Source organism: Anarrhichthys ocellatus, unplaced genomic scaffold, assembly GCF_004355925.1.
Source record: "Anarrhichthys ocellatus isolate YVR2014 unplaced genomic scaffold, GSC_Weel_1.0 scaffold45, whole genome shotgun sequence".
NCBI lineage: Eukaryota > Metazoa > Chordata > Actinopteri > Perciformes > Anarhichadidae > Anarrhichthys > Anarrhichthys ocellatus.
Window position 1 is genome coordinate 1,341,942 of NW_022280075.1, and position 15,477 is coordinate 1,357,418.

The window sequence follows — 15,477 nt, forward strand, 5'->3', positions numbered from 1 at the left end:
ACCCCCATTTCCTCCATGACCCTGATGAAAGCGAAACGTGATGGTCTAAACAATAAAGTTGTTCTCTATACAAGTGTCGCTGGAGTTTTGACCTCTTCTCACTCTTTCCCTTCACCATGCACCCTGGAGGTATACGCTTGTACTTCCCCAAACATCTAAAGGTTGCTGTGTTTCCTGCGGACACACTGAGTGGAGTTCATACGGGTCTTGTGGTGAGAGTAGATCTGAAAATCTCTCCTTAATAGAAAACTAGGAGCAAAATAATGAGGAAACCCAAATGAGCTGCAGACATTGAACCTGAATCCATCTGCTGCGAGTAAACAAGACATGCCAGCGACTCTGTGACGCTCTTCCATATTAGATGATGTGTGTTCTGTGCCGGAGTGCACTTGCGTCATCATCTATGGGGCATTTGTGCCAAGTTGTCGCTTAACTTACCCTCATGCAACGGTTTGTATGGTATCTTATGAAAAGTTACTCCTCATAATTAATGCGTTTTCCTAAAAATACGTGTATACAGTCTTTTCAACAACTTTGTTCGGTTTAGGCAACAAACTACTTAGTCAGGTTGAGGAAAAGATTGTGGCTTTGGTTAAAATAAGTTATCTCCTGGACAAAAGTCCAAATGATGGGTGAAAAACAAAACAAGAATAATTAATAATCAGACTTATTAGGCACTAAAATGTTTATGAGTTTGACAATGAATACCAAAACAAGTAGCTTTCTTCTGTTGTGCTTATTTATTTAATATTTCAAAATAATAAAATTGACACTAATCCCATTTAGGCTTTCACAAACCTCCGTCACCTCAGCACGGAGTCAAGTGAAGTGAAGCCGTCCGTGTGACCACAAGAGTAACGTTAAAAAAAGTGTGATAAAATGACTCCCCCAACACTGGATCAAACCCAGCGGGGAGGGGAGTGCCAACCACCTGATCAAGCAACATGGAGGAAATGAGAGAAGCAAAGGGGTCCATTTTCTTCAGGAGATGGAAGGAAAACCTGAGAAGAAAGAATGGGAGGGGATGACCAAGGAGGGGGGGGGGGGGTGTAGGGGGGATAAGCATTGCACATATGTGTGTGGGGGGGGTGTCGGAGGGTGTGCGGGGTTAAAGTCACAGATTTTAAATCAGTTCTTTGGCCTTTAACGGGCGCAACAGAAGCCCACTATGAGCGAGCAGAACAAAGAAGGGCAGCAGTGGCCTCGACCAATTAACATTCCTGCAGCCTTTATGAGCCGCCTGGACCCGCCCCTTCACTCACACCTCGTAAAAGTCACAAACATCAATTCTTGCAAACCATAACTGTCATTATAATCCCATTAAAAACAACCCACTGAGCAATTTACAGTGAACACCAGGGCCAAGTGTGCCAGCAGAGGGGAGGGATCGCCTCCGCCGGAACGCAAGCTGGACTAATGGGAAAGTTTATTGGGAGTAATTTGACAAAATATGGCATGATAGTGACTCCATAAGTTCACAGTGCAAACTGAACACAAAATGAGCTCAAATCTCTTATTCGCCGTCTTCTATGCAAACATCTAGCTGACCACACAGTATTGATGTCATTTAAAGCTGCATCTGTCAGGTTGTGGCCACTAGGGGGCAGAAATACACTCAAACAAGTTGACAAAAAACATAGCCACCACTTTTATAATTGCATAATGCAAGTACAATATTTGCTCTCCACCAACTCCTGACAAAAAAATGTTTCTTTAGCTGCTTAATTTCACTACCCGCTAACTTTGTCTGTTTTTTTTCTGCTGGAAACAGATAGCTATAGAAGTTAGGTGTCTGAAACTCTCATGCTGATTTTAAAACTAAACCAAAGAGTTGTGAGATTATTCTCTGTGATTTCAGCACAAATGCATATCGTAATATTAGCATTCAACTAAGTAGCATACACCTGAGGCATGCCAACTGAGGCATTGTGGTGGAGGCCCGTTTTTTCTACTTCATATATTTTGTTTTCCTTGAAAAAATGAGCCAAGTTAAGTCTGAAAAATACTATAATTGCCACCATACAGAGGGTGGACAAAATAACAGAAACAATCAAATTTAACAGCCCTGTAGCGAAGTTAAAGTCATATCCTGTTGTTTTTGGTTGAGACCTGATTGAGACACGATTCAACTCGTTCCTCAACAGTCAACCTGTGATTTAAAAGGGGTGGACAATAATAATAATGGCATCAAAACAATAAAAATGTGGAAGTGAAAGAACTGGTAGTGCATTATTTTACATGTGCTATTATTTTAATGTGAACTATGTCATTTGTTACCAATTCTAGAGAAAACAGGAATTTCCCAGAAAGAAAAATACGTATCCATTATTTATCAATTACTGGAAATTGTCCTTCCTATAGATATGGAATTACCGGCCTGTAGACGCATTTGAATTTCTTTCTACGCTCGCAAATAATCGTAAGTCACTTCTTCTCTATTTTCCCTTATAGTAATAGGAAACTGTGTCACCACTAAATCATAATACAAAGGAAGCTGCTGAGTGCCACTTAGCAGTGTGTGTCAGCTTTAATAGGTCCGAGAGTCCCTCGTCGTCATGACGAGGGATTTCAAAGCAGCGCGTGAGCTGAAAACTTACAGAGGCAGAAAGACGACAGATATTCGACGTCGGTGCTGCTGGAGCGTCAGTCTCGAACACACACAAAACACACATTCTGTGATGCAGAGTGCAGAAAAGCTTCATTAGCTGTAAGGTGTTGTTATTTTGTCCTCCTGCCTGGTTGACAGGGCCAGTGAGGTGAGCTGTGACTTAAGATGCTACACATCACTGGTCTGATGCACTGTGACCCCACATGGCCTCAACCGGCTTATTGTGAAGTGTGTGGCTCCCTCTACCAGCTGTGTGAGGCTTTACATTAGTATTTAAAGTGAACTGAAGGTAATTCAAGTTAAAGGTGGTTTTCTGTACATTTTCTCTGCAGCAATGCCCTTTGTGTGTTATACATTTGTTCATTATTTATATATATACATATATATACACATATATATATATACACATATATATATATATATACACACATATATATATATATATACACATATATATACACACATATATATATACACACATATATATTATATTATATATATATCTATATATACACACACACACACATACATATATACACACACACACATTATTTATTGTTACCTTCTCCAAATAAAGGGCTGTGTGGATATACAAAAAAATAACACATTTTATCAATCAATCTTATTTAAAATAAATCAATAATTAATGAAACTCAACTTGTTAAATGGTGACATTAACAAATTTGCCAAAAAACAGAAAAATATTTAAAAAGTAGACGTTTAAATTGAGATTTATTTCAAATTGCACTTTTGATACATTGTAGCATTGTTACCAATAATAATGATAACAAAAAGCAATACAAACTTTTCCATCTATAAAGCGGGCTGCGTGATAATAAAACAATGCTGTGAAAATGAAACAAAGCACGAGAAAGTTGTATTTGAAACTATCAAACAGACTTTTATACTGAATCCTTGAGAATGCATCAGTTAATAATCAATGTTCTTCAAGAACCGTTGACTACGAGTCAGAGGACAGTTACTATTTAACCAGGATTTTCCTGAATGTAAGAGCTTTATTCTGAGGTGGAAAAATAAAAACACAAGGGAAAGACTTAAAAAACTAAAAAATTTCTTGCAGTTATTTTATGATACTGGGAGTTATAGGTTAACCATTGAAGCTAACCTCAATAGATTTGCATTACAGGGCTCACAATTATGGCGAGAGTTTTTCAGTCTTTTTGAGCTTCATTATTGTCTCTCAAAGGTCTTCAGTCTAGAGTGTAGTTATAACATGTTACAGATAAAGCAGGTTCCAGTGTAATGAAACATGCGACAGCCCTGGTTGTGACGACGAGAGAGGAGAGAGGTCATGTGGTCTTGGCGCTGATTAGAACGATGGGGATTTTTCTTCTGCGCATCTCTCTGGACATCTGACACCAGCTGCAGGACGAACAGAAGGTGGCGTACAAGCAGTCCTTGCACATGGTGTCCTGCAGGAAGAATACAATGAGGTCTGGTGAACAGGTGTATCATCTGATCTACAAGGGGGATCTTGCAGCCTGTTACACGTGTCGTGGGGGGGATGTGTGATGAACCACTGGTTTATATTCCATTTTTCTATCAATATTTCCTCCTTCTGTTCAGTAATTCTTTCTTTATGTTGTCAAAACATGTTATGTTTATGCACATCAACTGGCCGAAACTGTGATGTCAAAGGATTGAAGTCTGGAAAATGGTTCATATTTGAAAAATATGTGTATGTAGGAACCCTTAAATCTGGGAAAATGTTGTCATTCTTGGTTTAAATGATATGTATATATATATATATATATATATCCTCCTGTTCCGCTCTTGTATTAGGTGACCCTCCCTCCCTCCCTGTTTTTCTCCTCCTCTCTAGGGTCCTGAGGGGGTTCCCAGTGCCCGGGTGCTACGGCGGATTCCCTATCGAAGCTGCCCACAACTCATTCGCCATACCCGGACGAGCTACACGAAGTTCAAGCCTCGCATCTCAATCACGTTTACCTTCAATAAATCTGTTAAACGCTTCTATTTGATGGTGCGATTCTTGCTAGTGAATTATCACTTTGTGCATGATGCTGAGGCATGAGGCGATGGGATCCTAATAATGCAATATAGGTAGGCAGCCTCTGTGAAGGAAGACTTGCTACTTGTAGTTTTTGTCGAGCAGCTAAAGCTAGCAGGAAGAAGACGCGTTAGATTTTATATAAGAAGAAAACGTAATCACCATGACGTCACCTATTAGTTTGTGAACTTCCATTTTGAAGCCTGGAGTTCAGCATTTAGGCAGTCGCCATCTTGGCCCTCATCTATTGTTTCAACCCGATTGCAACAACATGCTTGTTTGCATTCAAAATGACCCAGATCACTGATCGTAAAGTTACTTATGCAAGCGTTTCCTCTCCTCTATCGTTTGGTTAAGTTCAAACAATGACAAAATACTTGGTTCAGGTTTCGAAAATGTCAAAATCACACACTCCCGAGTACGCCCAAGCACCCACCCTGACCTGCTAAGAGATTCTACACCGGTATCAAAACTTCACACGTCTTTTGTATTTTATCTGGCAGGAACAGGCTCTTAAACTCAAAGCTTCATGGTGAACTTTGGTTTATAAACACAGGGTTGGGGAGCAGCTAAATTTATTTTTTATTTCATGATCATCTGAATAATTGAACAGGTGGAAGTGATGCAACTTGTGGTTTTGGGACCTGTTTGTTCTCCTTCAGAAAGTCTAGGCAGGAATCGTGAAATAAAGAAACCTCTCCCATCCTTTAACAATTACCGTTAAAAAAAACAACCTTTTAATGACGCACAACAGCAACTGCGAGCCACAAACCACAGTAAAAGGCTGTGGCTTTACAAAACCTTCGGGAAGATACAGGCTGTGGTCAACTGAACAAAGCAGCAATATAAAGATGATGAAAAGTATAGAAGGGCGTTTCAAATAATATTGACAGCAGACAAATGTTGATGAATTTGTTGGTGGTTAGCTCTTTCCTCACCAGAGCCTGTAAAGATTTAAGAATGCTGCCTCAATACTTCCTGGAAAATGGAATGTGACAACAAACAAAAGGTAGAGATTCGAATTCACATCAGTAGTCAAAAACAAAAGGTCATCTCTGTAGATACACGCCCTACCCTGCATTCCTGTTCAGCTGACGAAGAGAGCCGAATGCCTAAGTGTTTACCTGCTCTAAATCATTTAAAGTAGAGTGACACATTTAGTGTTTCTCACTGGAGCATTGTGCCAATATAAATAAAATAGGAGTGGAACCGACATTCCAATAAAAATCAAAGTAGCAGGATGGTCGGAGCGGCGGCCATTTTAATGTGAATTATATTACAGGTTTGACTTCCTAAATCGATGTGCAGCAAGTCACGTACTCACTGAGGTTAGGTTTTACAGTAACGACTAAAAACAAACTACTTTATCCACACACTCTTGGCACAGCTTGGGAAAGATCAATGCTATTGCTAAACTTTGTTCAGTAACCAGTGTAGCATTAAAGCGTGGTGGAATTAACTAGCTAGCTAGCTTGTTGGTGAATGTGACAACTTTTTCAAATCACTTGTAGTCAAGAGAGAATGTCTTTGCACAAAGGGTTCAAGCATGAGATCCGATGTGTATCGAACCACACATAGAGGCGATGACCTCCTGAACCCTGCTCCTCTGTTGCAAAGAATGGTTGTTGAATATGTGGTCACTCAATGGAAATGCACACCCTAAAGCTTGTTGTCCGTCGGCTAGCTGGCTAACTTGCGGACAGTTGGCCAATTCCACCGCGCTTTAACGCTACTCTGGTAACAGAAAATGCGTGGTGGTAACCAGCGGCACCGTTGTGTCAACGGTCCCTCTTCCTGCCCGCTGATCTGGAGAAGTACAAGCTAATTAGCTAATGAATTGTTAGATTTGTGCTTTTCAAGGGATTTGTTGGCAATAAGAGTTTGTATTCAGCAGCTTTCCCATTACCCTTGATCCAGATCGATGGCTACCGTGAGCCAGCATAAACTGAGTGAACTGACCCAACTGTAGTATGACATGACTTTCACTTGTTCCCTCTGTCGACTTTTTTAGTTAGAGAGGTCTATTAATGGAGGGGGAGCTGAGTCAATATGTGAACAGTAGCTTTTGGAGGCTGAGGATCACAATTTAGTGAAATCCTTAAATAGTTGGAATAAAATAATAATGCCACACATTCAAACATATAGACTAAAGAATATAACTGAAAAAAACAAATGGGTGTCACAGGAAGGAGAGAGGGACCAACTGAGACTAAAGAGGTTTTTTAACAGAGTGCACTGGCACACAGGGTCCATGTGTTTCCAGTGTTGCTGATGAGCTCAGGTCTTTCCACTCTGCTGATGACCCTCTGCCACGCCACCTCCAACACCCGCAGGGAAACCAACGGAGTAACAGGCAGACAGTGTCATCACATAATAATGCTAAAAATAATAACAATAATTAAATCAAATTTAATTAAATAAATACATTCTCAGCTGTCGTTTAAAAATGTTCACACATGTTCAGCCCGTATCTATTATAACCTTTAGTAAAGTATTCCATGATACATTTTTTTAAAAGCTGTGTGGCCTGCGTATGGTTAAATGTTGAACCCAAAAACCCCATAAGAGTAAAAAGAAGAACTTAACGCTGCAGAGCTTGAAGTCCTGCAATTGGAAAATGTTAATATAGGTGTCAGCTCTGTCATACAGGGGCGTGACCATGAGGGACTTGTTTGACGTGGGGTTAGATGCCAAAACATGCTTAAACAAAATGGTCCATGACTAAAATGGGAGACTAGATTGTCTTTCATGCCTAAGGAGAACTTTTTAAAACAAGAACATTGGTGAATGTGACAACTCCTCTCAAATCACTTGTAGAGATAATCTCTCTGTAGAAGGGTTCCAGCATGGAGTCCATTGTGTACATTGAACACATACAGGCGATGATTTCTGGTTGATGAATATGTGGTCCTACAGACACGCACACCTTAAACCTTGGTGTCCAACGGTCCCCCTGCTTTGTCCACAGCAGATAAACCAGCTGAACTCAGGTGAAGATCAAAGAGCGAATGTCTGAACAGTGCAAACAGACAGCAGAGCAGCAGCCCCGAAGACTGAGGTCACAGTCCATCCACAGTCAATATAATCTTAATCTTTTGTCCAAAATCCAAAAAACGTTTTTTTTTCCAAGGGTTGGCCAAGTTCAGCAATAAGCCAGATGAGTGCAGATAAAACAGGAAGATTGCAAGATTTTTTTAATTAAAAGCTGCATGTTCAGCAACCCTGTCTTCTAAGTGTTCTGCACAACTAATTTACAACAAATATATTTTGAAAGGAAAGCAATGGCGCTCTAAATAATATAGGGAACGTTTTCACTGACATTTTTTATTTGTTTTCCCATAATATCCTGTCATGCCAACTTAAGCATTATTCACATTTTGTTTCATGTTTCTGTAGAAGCAACTCAAAGCGCTCAGTTAGTTAAAGGTCTTAACTGAATATTGAAAATGTCAACATTTACATTTTCAGTATCTTCACTTAAGCCTGCATGTTTTTTGCCACTAGGGGGTAGTGCAACATGTAAACACTGATCTATTGTAGTGGCGAAATTGTTAGCAAACAGTCTTAATTAAATATCAAGTAGCAACATTCATTTAAAATTATGTTTCTGGCCACCTGATGAAGTCTAATGTTAACTATCTTTTAAGCTCTGTTTTGGTCTCCACCAACTCCTGAGAAAAAAAAAACATCTGGCTCTTTAGCTGCTAGTTGCGCAGTGTGAAATGCAAAATGTATACAGTATGACATGCATAAAAACAAACACAAATTAAGTAATTTACTGTGGCACTACTACTGTTACACATTTATAGTTGTGCATAAGCCAGTTTCTCTTTATTTCATTTCATTACCGATATCCACCAAAAGGTCGACAATATTTAGAACTGAACTTTGCACCAGTAAAGCTCATTTAAATGGGGAAAGAGGGGGGAGAAAGAGAGGGAGGGAGGGAGAAAGATAGAGAAGAGGAAGTGGGGTCAGAGAGAGAGCAGTGGTGACTCAGTCAGTCCCAAGAGGAAAGAAGAGGCGACAGAAATGAGGATCTCCCACGGAAATCTGGTATTACCTGAATCTACAGTTGTGTGACAATTTCTATGAATATTTATATGTAAAAAAAGAAAATCTAGATGCAGAGACACTGGGGCTGTTTGCATGGTTGCTACATGCTTTTAGAGAAATCTTTACATATGCAGATAAGATATCTGATGAAGAAACACCTCTGAAGCTGGTGTGAGCGCATATGTAGCTTAGTTGGAGATTTACACGGGTGATTATTACTTACATGAAGTCAAATACAATGGTTACCATCCTCTTTGACTCCTGGAATGTCTTGTTGGGTAATTTGCTTGGCTGAGGTTGTTGGTTTAGCTTTTAGCAAATTTTTGAAGCTGTTGAGTCTCAACAATCTCATCAATCCCTCCTGATTACAACAGAGAGGATGAATGAAATTAATCTTTTAGCAATCCTGTTTTTATTTCCCTTTAAGTAGCTTAAAGGGCGGAACAATCTTCTCCACTGTCTGAAAACACCAGGTGTATTCTGCATGGCCTTGTTTCAGCTCTTCGCTGAAGCATTTATGATGTTTTCACCGAGTGAACTTAAACTCAAGACTTTTTATTTTAATGGTTGCCCCATTCCATCAAATGGAAATGATGTATTGTGCGTCATTTTTTCCCCAAATTGCAGGCTGATAAGATTGGGTATAGTTTGGAAACCTTTGGATCTCAACTATAATTTAAATATTTGTCTTCCAGCACTTCTGTAGCCCAGAGCCAGCTGGCACATCCGGCACTTCCTCAGTCTGGTCTCCACAACTGAAGGATTGGACAAATTTGACTCTTGTCCAAACTTCTGCATCAACAGGTTAGTTTAGCTGTTTAGTTCATTTACACACTGAAACACGACTAGACACGGATGAAAAGGAGAAAAAGATCTTTCTAGGACTTGGTGCTCTGACACTGACTGTATTGGTTTCTCTTGTAACACTATTTCATGGGACCTCTGCCTCCTCCTAGTGGAGAGCTGATGAAAACACAGGGACTGTGTCAGCTGCAACCCTAACCTTGCCTTCTTTTTCTTTTCCTTTTAATCTAACAATGACCTCAGGCTCCTAAGAGGGTTTTTTAGGAGATGTTACATTTTAATTATTTTGGAGTATTTGGAAAAACATATAATATAACAAACTTTTTGTACCAGAATTGTATTTGTGATCCTTTGCGAGCATTTCGACCCCCATGGAATCAATAGTCTAATCTCATTTAACATTATGTCATCTAATCTAATGTGTTTATGTAATTTGCAGGTGCTTTAGTACCTTCAGGCGTTCCTGAGACTCGGGACATCAGGGGGATGGAGGGCTGCAATAAGCCAGAGCCTGTGCCTCCTGGTCCGGGTGGGACGTCGGCCATGTCTGGGCCTCTACTCTCAGGCTCCCTGGAGAAGCTGCACCACCAGACGGACTCCGTCCTCACTGCGGCTCGGCTTGTCCGCAGAGGATGGACGGAGGAGGGGAAGAAGACAGGGTGGCAAGTTTCCCATTTCAACTCCTCACATCAACCCTCTGTCTCCGGGTCAGGTGGAAATCAGGGTGCAAAACGTGCTGAGATTTTCCTGAAGGAACGACGGGAATCCAGGCGGGTTCCCGTCGTGAACAGCGGGAAGACGGCTGAGGACAGATGGACGGGCTCTGACAAACCGACAGATGAAGCAAAACAGACTGAAGGTTCATTCTCAGCTAACAGACAGACGGGCCTTCATATCGTGCTGTCTGGCTATCGCACCACATTCAGACAGTCCAGGAGGTTTAAGGCCCCGGTACTACCAGTCATTGCTGAGATGTAGACAAAAGGTGGCCTTTGTTCCAGAAAGGACAATGACTTAAAGGCACGATGCATGAAAAACTTTCTTGGTTATGATAAGAGTACTAGAATCTGTGGACTTCATTTGGACTTTGTGTTAAATGAAGGGCTTTGTTAACTCTTTAAAAGCAAATACATGCAAATATGTACAAATGTAACTGTGGGCTGGTCATTGATCACAAACCCAATATATACCAAATGTATCCTCTATATGCATGTGACACCTGCCTCCATTAGGAAACCATACAGCAATAAAGACACATATTGAAATTTTCAGTCATTTAGTGAACGCTATAAAGCAGGAACAACCCTCTTAAAACCAAAAGTTTGTCCAGAAGATGGGAGACCTTTTCAAAGTATACAAAATAATATTAAAAGTGTCAAACAATCACTTCTATGTGGTATGTGCTTTGTCAGGAGGTGTAAAAGTAAAGAAATTGGCTTGATCTTGACTTTCCTTAATAAATTACTCCTTGTGGACTGAGTCACAGCCCGGCTCAGAGACTGCAACAAACTGGGGAGACAAACAAGCAGTCCTCCCCACAGGCTGATTTCGGTTTCTGGTTTTGTCCTCGGGGTTGTGCTTGAACCTTTTATCAACTGTGCAAATAACAACACCGACAAATACTACCGTAGAGAGACAAAAAAAAAAGTTACTCCCCGTCGGGGAATCGCCCTAAACCGTTTCCCATTCATTTTCAATGGTACTCCTAAACCAGTACGGATGTAAGATATCTTTGGCCACCAGCAGCTCTGTGGTGCCGTTTTTCGAGTGAAAGACTTTCTCCGGCGACAGCCCGGATTTCCTGGAGCTCTTCGCTTTTCTGTTCGAAACCAGGCGGAAACACGTATTTTTTCCACTTCGGGATCATCTTTGAACCCTTTGTATCTGTGGCACAAATTCTGATTGTGTAATTTCATCATTACTGGCGATTTATTCATTCAACCTCCTGATCCGGGATCTAGGATGAAGAAAGACAGGGAACGGGACGAGCTTTTGGTTTGGTACCTGAACGCAACACTCAGAGTTTCTGTATCGAGCTGATTCTAGAATGTACAAAAACATAATGCCCCTAAAACATCATATATAAAACAAATGACCAGTACATTAAATCTACAGTATGCATATATACATACAGTATATGGTGTATCCATAAACATATTTACAATATAAGTGCTGAAACAATAATCATCATTATGTCAGGATTGCTGCTTCTCTGAATATCTGTTGGATTTGGAAAAAACGATTAAATCAATGAATGAAAATGATTGTTATTTGATACGTCGGAATTAAAAATATAAGTAAGTAAGTCAGTCCAGGTGATTTGTATTAATACAATCTAGATATTAACTATAAACACAGATGTTAGGAAAACATTGAGCCACAATACAGACAGTTATATCATATCCTGAACATATTGTATTTATTCTAGTGTAATAAATATAATAATTTTTCTACTGGTACCTGAACGCATCATTCCAGTGAGTTTCCGTAGTGTAGTGGTTATCACGTTCGCCTCACACGCGAAAGGTCCCCGGTTCGAGACCGGGCGGAAACACTTTTTGCTTTTCATTACTAGCTTCCGTGTTGAACATATCGGTATTTTAATGCGCTTTATTTAAATAGATGCATATAAAAAAGTACAAAAATACAAACAGGAATAAATAACTAAAGGAATAAAAAAGAACTCGGAATCACTGACGCGACCGATCTCAGTGACACAGATAATTTAGGGCGCTTCAATATGCCGAAAACACTTTTCTTTTCGTGTCCCTGAATATATATATGGTTTCCGTAGTGTAGTGGTTATTTTTAGTTGTAATTCCTTAATTACATAATATTGCAAAATCTTAATGAAATTTTGTTAATTACAAAATGAAGTGAAAGGCTCGTGATTTAAGCAAAATACTTTATTACATTTTTTTTAAATTACAAAAATTAAGTCAATTTACGAAGTAGGCCTACAACATGTTTTTAAATTCTTATGAAATGAGCAAAATCCTTAACTATGAAAAAATGTAAATAGCTTGATTGCAACATTAATGAAGTACAACAATAAGCAAAATTGTAATGAAATAAGTAAAATCCTAAATTACAAACCTAAGCAAAATGCAAATGATTTAAGTAAAACCCTCTAATTATAAAAAAACAAGCAAAATCTTTAATTACAAAATGAACTACAATGATTAAGAACAACAATGAGCAAACTAGTAAACATTTATGAATCACAAATAAATGAGTTTTTAGGGGCTGATCACAGCGGGATGTTGTTCCTATTTGTATTATTCTGAATATCTTTTAGATAAATGTTGCTCACTACAATAAAGGAGCCATGTGAACCACAAGGAGCGCTAAAGTGAAGTCATGAAGTTCATTATATGTTTTAAAGGACAAACAGCAACAGATTGTCAACATTGAGTATCATTCTACAGTGTAGAAGATATAAGTCAATGTTTCATGTTTATTCTAATATCTCACTCACATTAACATTGTTCCTCATAGTCTTTGGTTTCTGCTTGGACTCTGGTGAACCTGCTCTCAAGTCTAGTTTTCAAATGAAACTTTATATCTGTGAGGTGTTTTTAAAGATTCACGTCTTCAGCAGGAACCAATGGGCTTGGAGCTGAGAGCCACAGACAGGAACTCAGAATGTATGGAGAGACCAACACATTGTTGAGAGTAAGAAAGACAGGCTATAATAATGTGAGATCATATTCAGCCTTCTGGTTTAAGGGAACATGCATATAAAAGGGAGCTGATGGTGGTTGTGTGGTAGAAATCATCTGGATGTGAGATGAGCTCCTTGGAGGAGCTACTCTGCTCCCTGAGCTCCTTCTTCTTCTTCAGCTGTAGGAACACCCAGGTTATAACGAACCAGCTCAGTGTTCTTCTGTCTGCGTGGCATCTGCCCCCTGTTGGCCTGGAGAGACATGACAGCACAGTCCTGTCTTCAGTTCACTAAACACAGAGCGAGAGCTTCATTTCAGTGGCTGGTCTAAACAACAGACGTGTGTCAGTACCTTACAGTAGACGTAAAGGGCAACGTTCACCAACAGCAGAGCCAGCGGCAGGACGATCGCTTTGATGATCAGAGGTGTTGGATCTGAACAAACACATGGACAGTCATCACATCACACGACATCATGAGTCCAACAGCTCCCACTGACGCTGAAATCTACAATCACTGACACACATTAACATGTCAATGACTGTCTCAACGTTTGATTTCCAGGATAACCCAGGTTCTCTGAGTGAGGTATCGGAGCACACCGCCCTTCTTGCTTCTGATTGGTGGAGGAACTACACTTGAAGATGGAGAGTTGGGGGCTAAGAGGTGTTATGACTGATGTGGTGGCAGTGGAGCTTTGCGATTGGTCACGTCAGAAGGTGCTTCAGTTCTCAGAGAACCAGAGTTATCCTGGTAACCAAACCTGCTCTGTCCTACAGTAGATTGTTAGCTGTTGTCATTCATAGACTGTGTTTAGGTTTGGTTACTATATGACATGTGGAACACAATGACAGGAGTCACAGTGTCATTCCAGAAACAACAACATGCATGGATTCTGTGGTCAGCTGATCATCTTCAGTCAGTTTGGACCAATCATCTTCAAACCTGCATGTCAACAGTCAGCTTACCTAAGACAGTGATGGAGAGCAGACGGCTCTCAGAGGAGAAGGTAAGATTAAAAACATAGAGGTGATAAACACAGCTGTAGCTTCCTTGGTGGGCGGGCTCTGCAGCAGGAAACAGGAAGTGGGCAGAGTGATTGACAGCTGGCTGGGTGTAGTTGTGTGCTGAGTTGGAGGAGGTGAGCTGGAAGGAGCCTCCTGGGTACTGTGGCTGGATGGAGCAGCTGATGGTGAAGGTGGAGCGCCTGAGCACCGGAGCCCCCTGCTGCTGGGCCTTGGAGACCCCGTACATTGAGGAGGACACGATGATGATTGGCTGAAGCGGCAGGTCTGTAAACACAGAGAGATGATGAAAGTTCAGGTTTACCCTCCATTGAACAAGATGGACCCTGAATAAGGATGTGATATCAGAGATCTGACAGACAGACAGACAGGTGTGTCCTCCAGGTGGAGCTCAGCAGTCTATGGAGGTTTGAAGCTTCCAGAAACAAGCCCATCTCTCTACACTTCAGGATGTCGTTGTCCTGGATAACTTTACAGTTCAGTCCAATGGAAACCCACTGACTGTCACTGTGACAGAGGAAGGAACATACTGGAAACACTGCTGATGTCAGAGATGATGTCACTGATGGGCTTACCTGAGCAGGTGAGATCCACGATGGAGGAAGAGGAAACTGATGATAAACAATCTCTCAGAGCAGATCCAGAGTGAACACAGTGAGGGAAGTTCCACCACACAGATCTCCCTGAGGACTCCTTTCTTTCTCCGTCTGGTAGAAACAGCAGAGCCACAGTCCAGATCTCTACAGACAACAGCTGCTTCCTTCAGGCTATAGTAATATAGTGGTCTCCAGTCTCCTCGTTTCATCTCCAGTGTTCCTGCACAGCGACTTACTCCTCCCACCAACCTGACAGGTTCTGAACAGAAACAAGAGACTCGTCAGTAAAAGAAGAAAGTGAGTTTCAGTAGAACAGAGATGAACCAGATCAAAGCTGCAGCTCCTCTTCTACCTGAGCAGGTGAGTCCAACAGCTTTGCCAGGTGAGCAGGTGTTTCTATCTGAGCCTGAGCTTCTACAGTCCAGGAGAGCAGACTCATTGCCTCCACACTGGAACTCTTTGGTCCACATTGGAGCCTCCACTTCTCCATAGAGCGCCCCCTGGAGGACTGAAGGAGCCCCACAGCCAAGCTCCCTACAGACCACCTCTGCATCCTGCTGGTCAAAGTCATCTTCACACACTGAGGACCACCACTGGTTAGACTGGTTTGACTTCACCTCCAGTCTGCCTGAGCACAGACTAGTCCCATTCACCAGCCTGACAGAGTCTGGAGAGATGATAGAAGATGAAAGAGA

General features: G+C 41.0%; 1 non-coding gene and 1 pseudogene across 1 annotated transcript; one reads left to right on the forward strand and one right to left on the reverse strand.

Annotated features, from left to right (window-relative positions):
• The first annotated feature begins 11,978 nt into the window (after positions 1-11,978).
• trnav-cac (transfer RNA valine (anticodon CAC)) lies at positions 11,979-12,051 on the forward strand. Its single transcript has one exon. It is a non-coding gene; the product is annotated as a tRNA-Val (tRNA).
• A 408-nt stretch (positions 12,052-12,459) lies between these two features.
• Positions 12,460-15,477, reverse strand: LOC116395249 (scavenger receptor cysteine-rich type 1 protein M130-like; annotated as a pseudogene).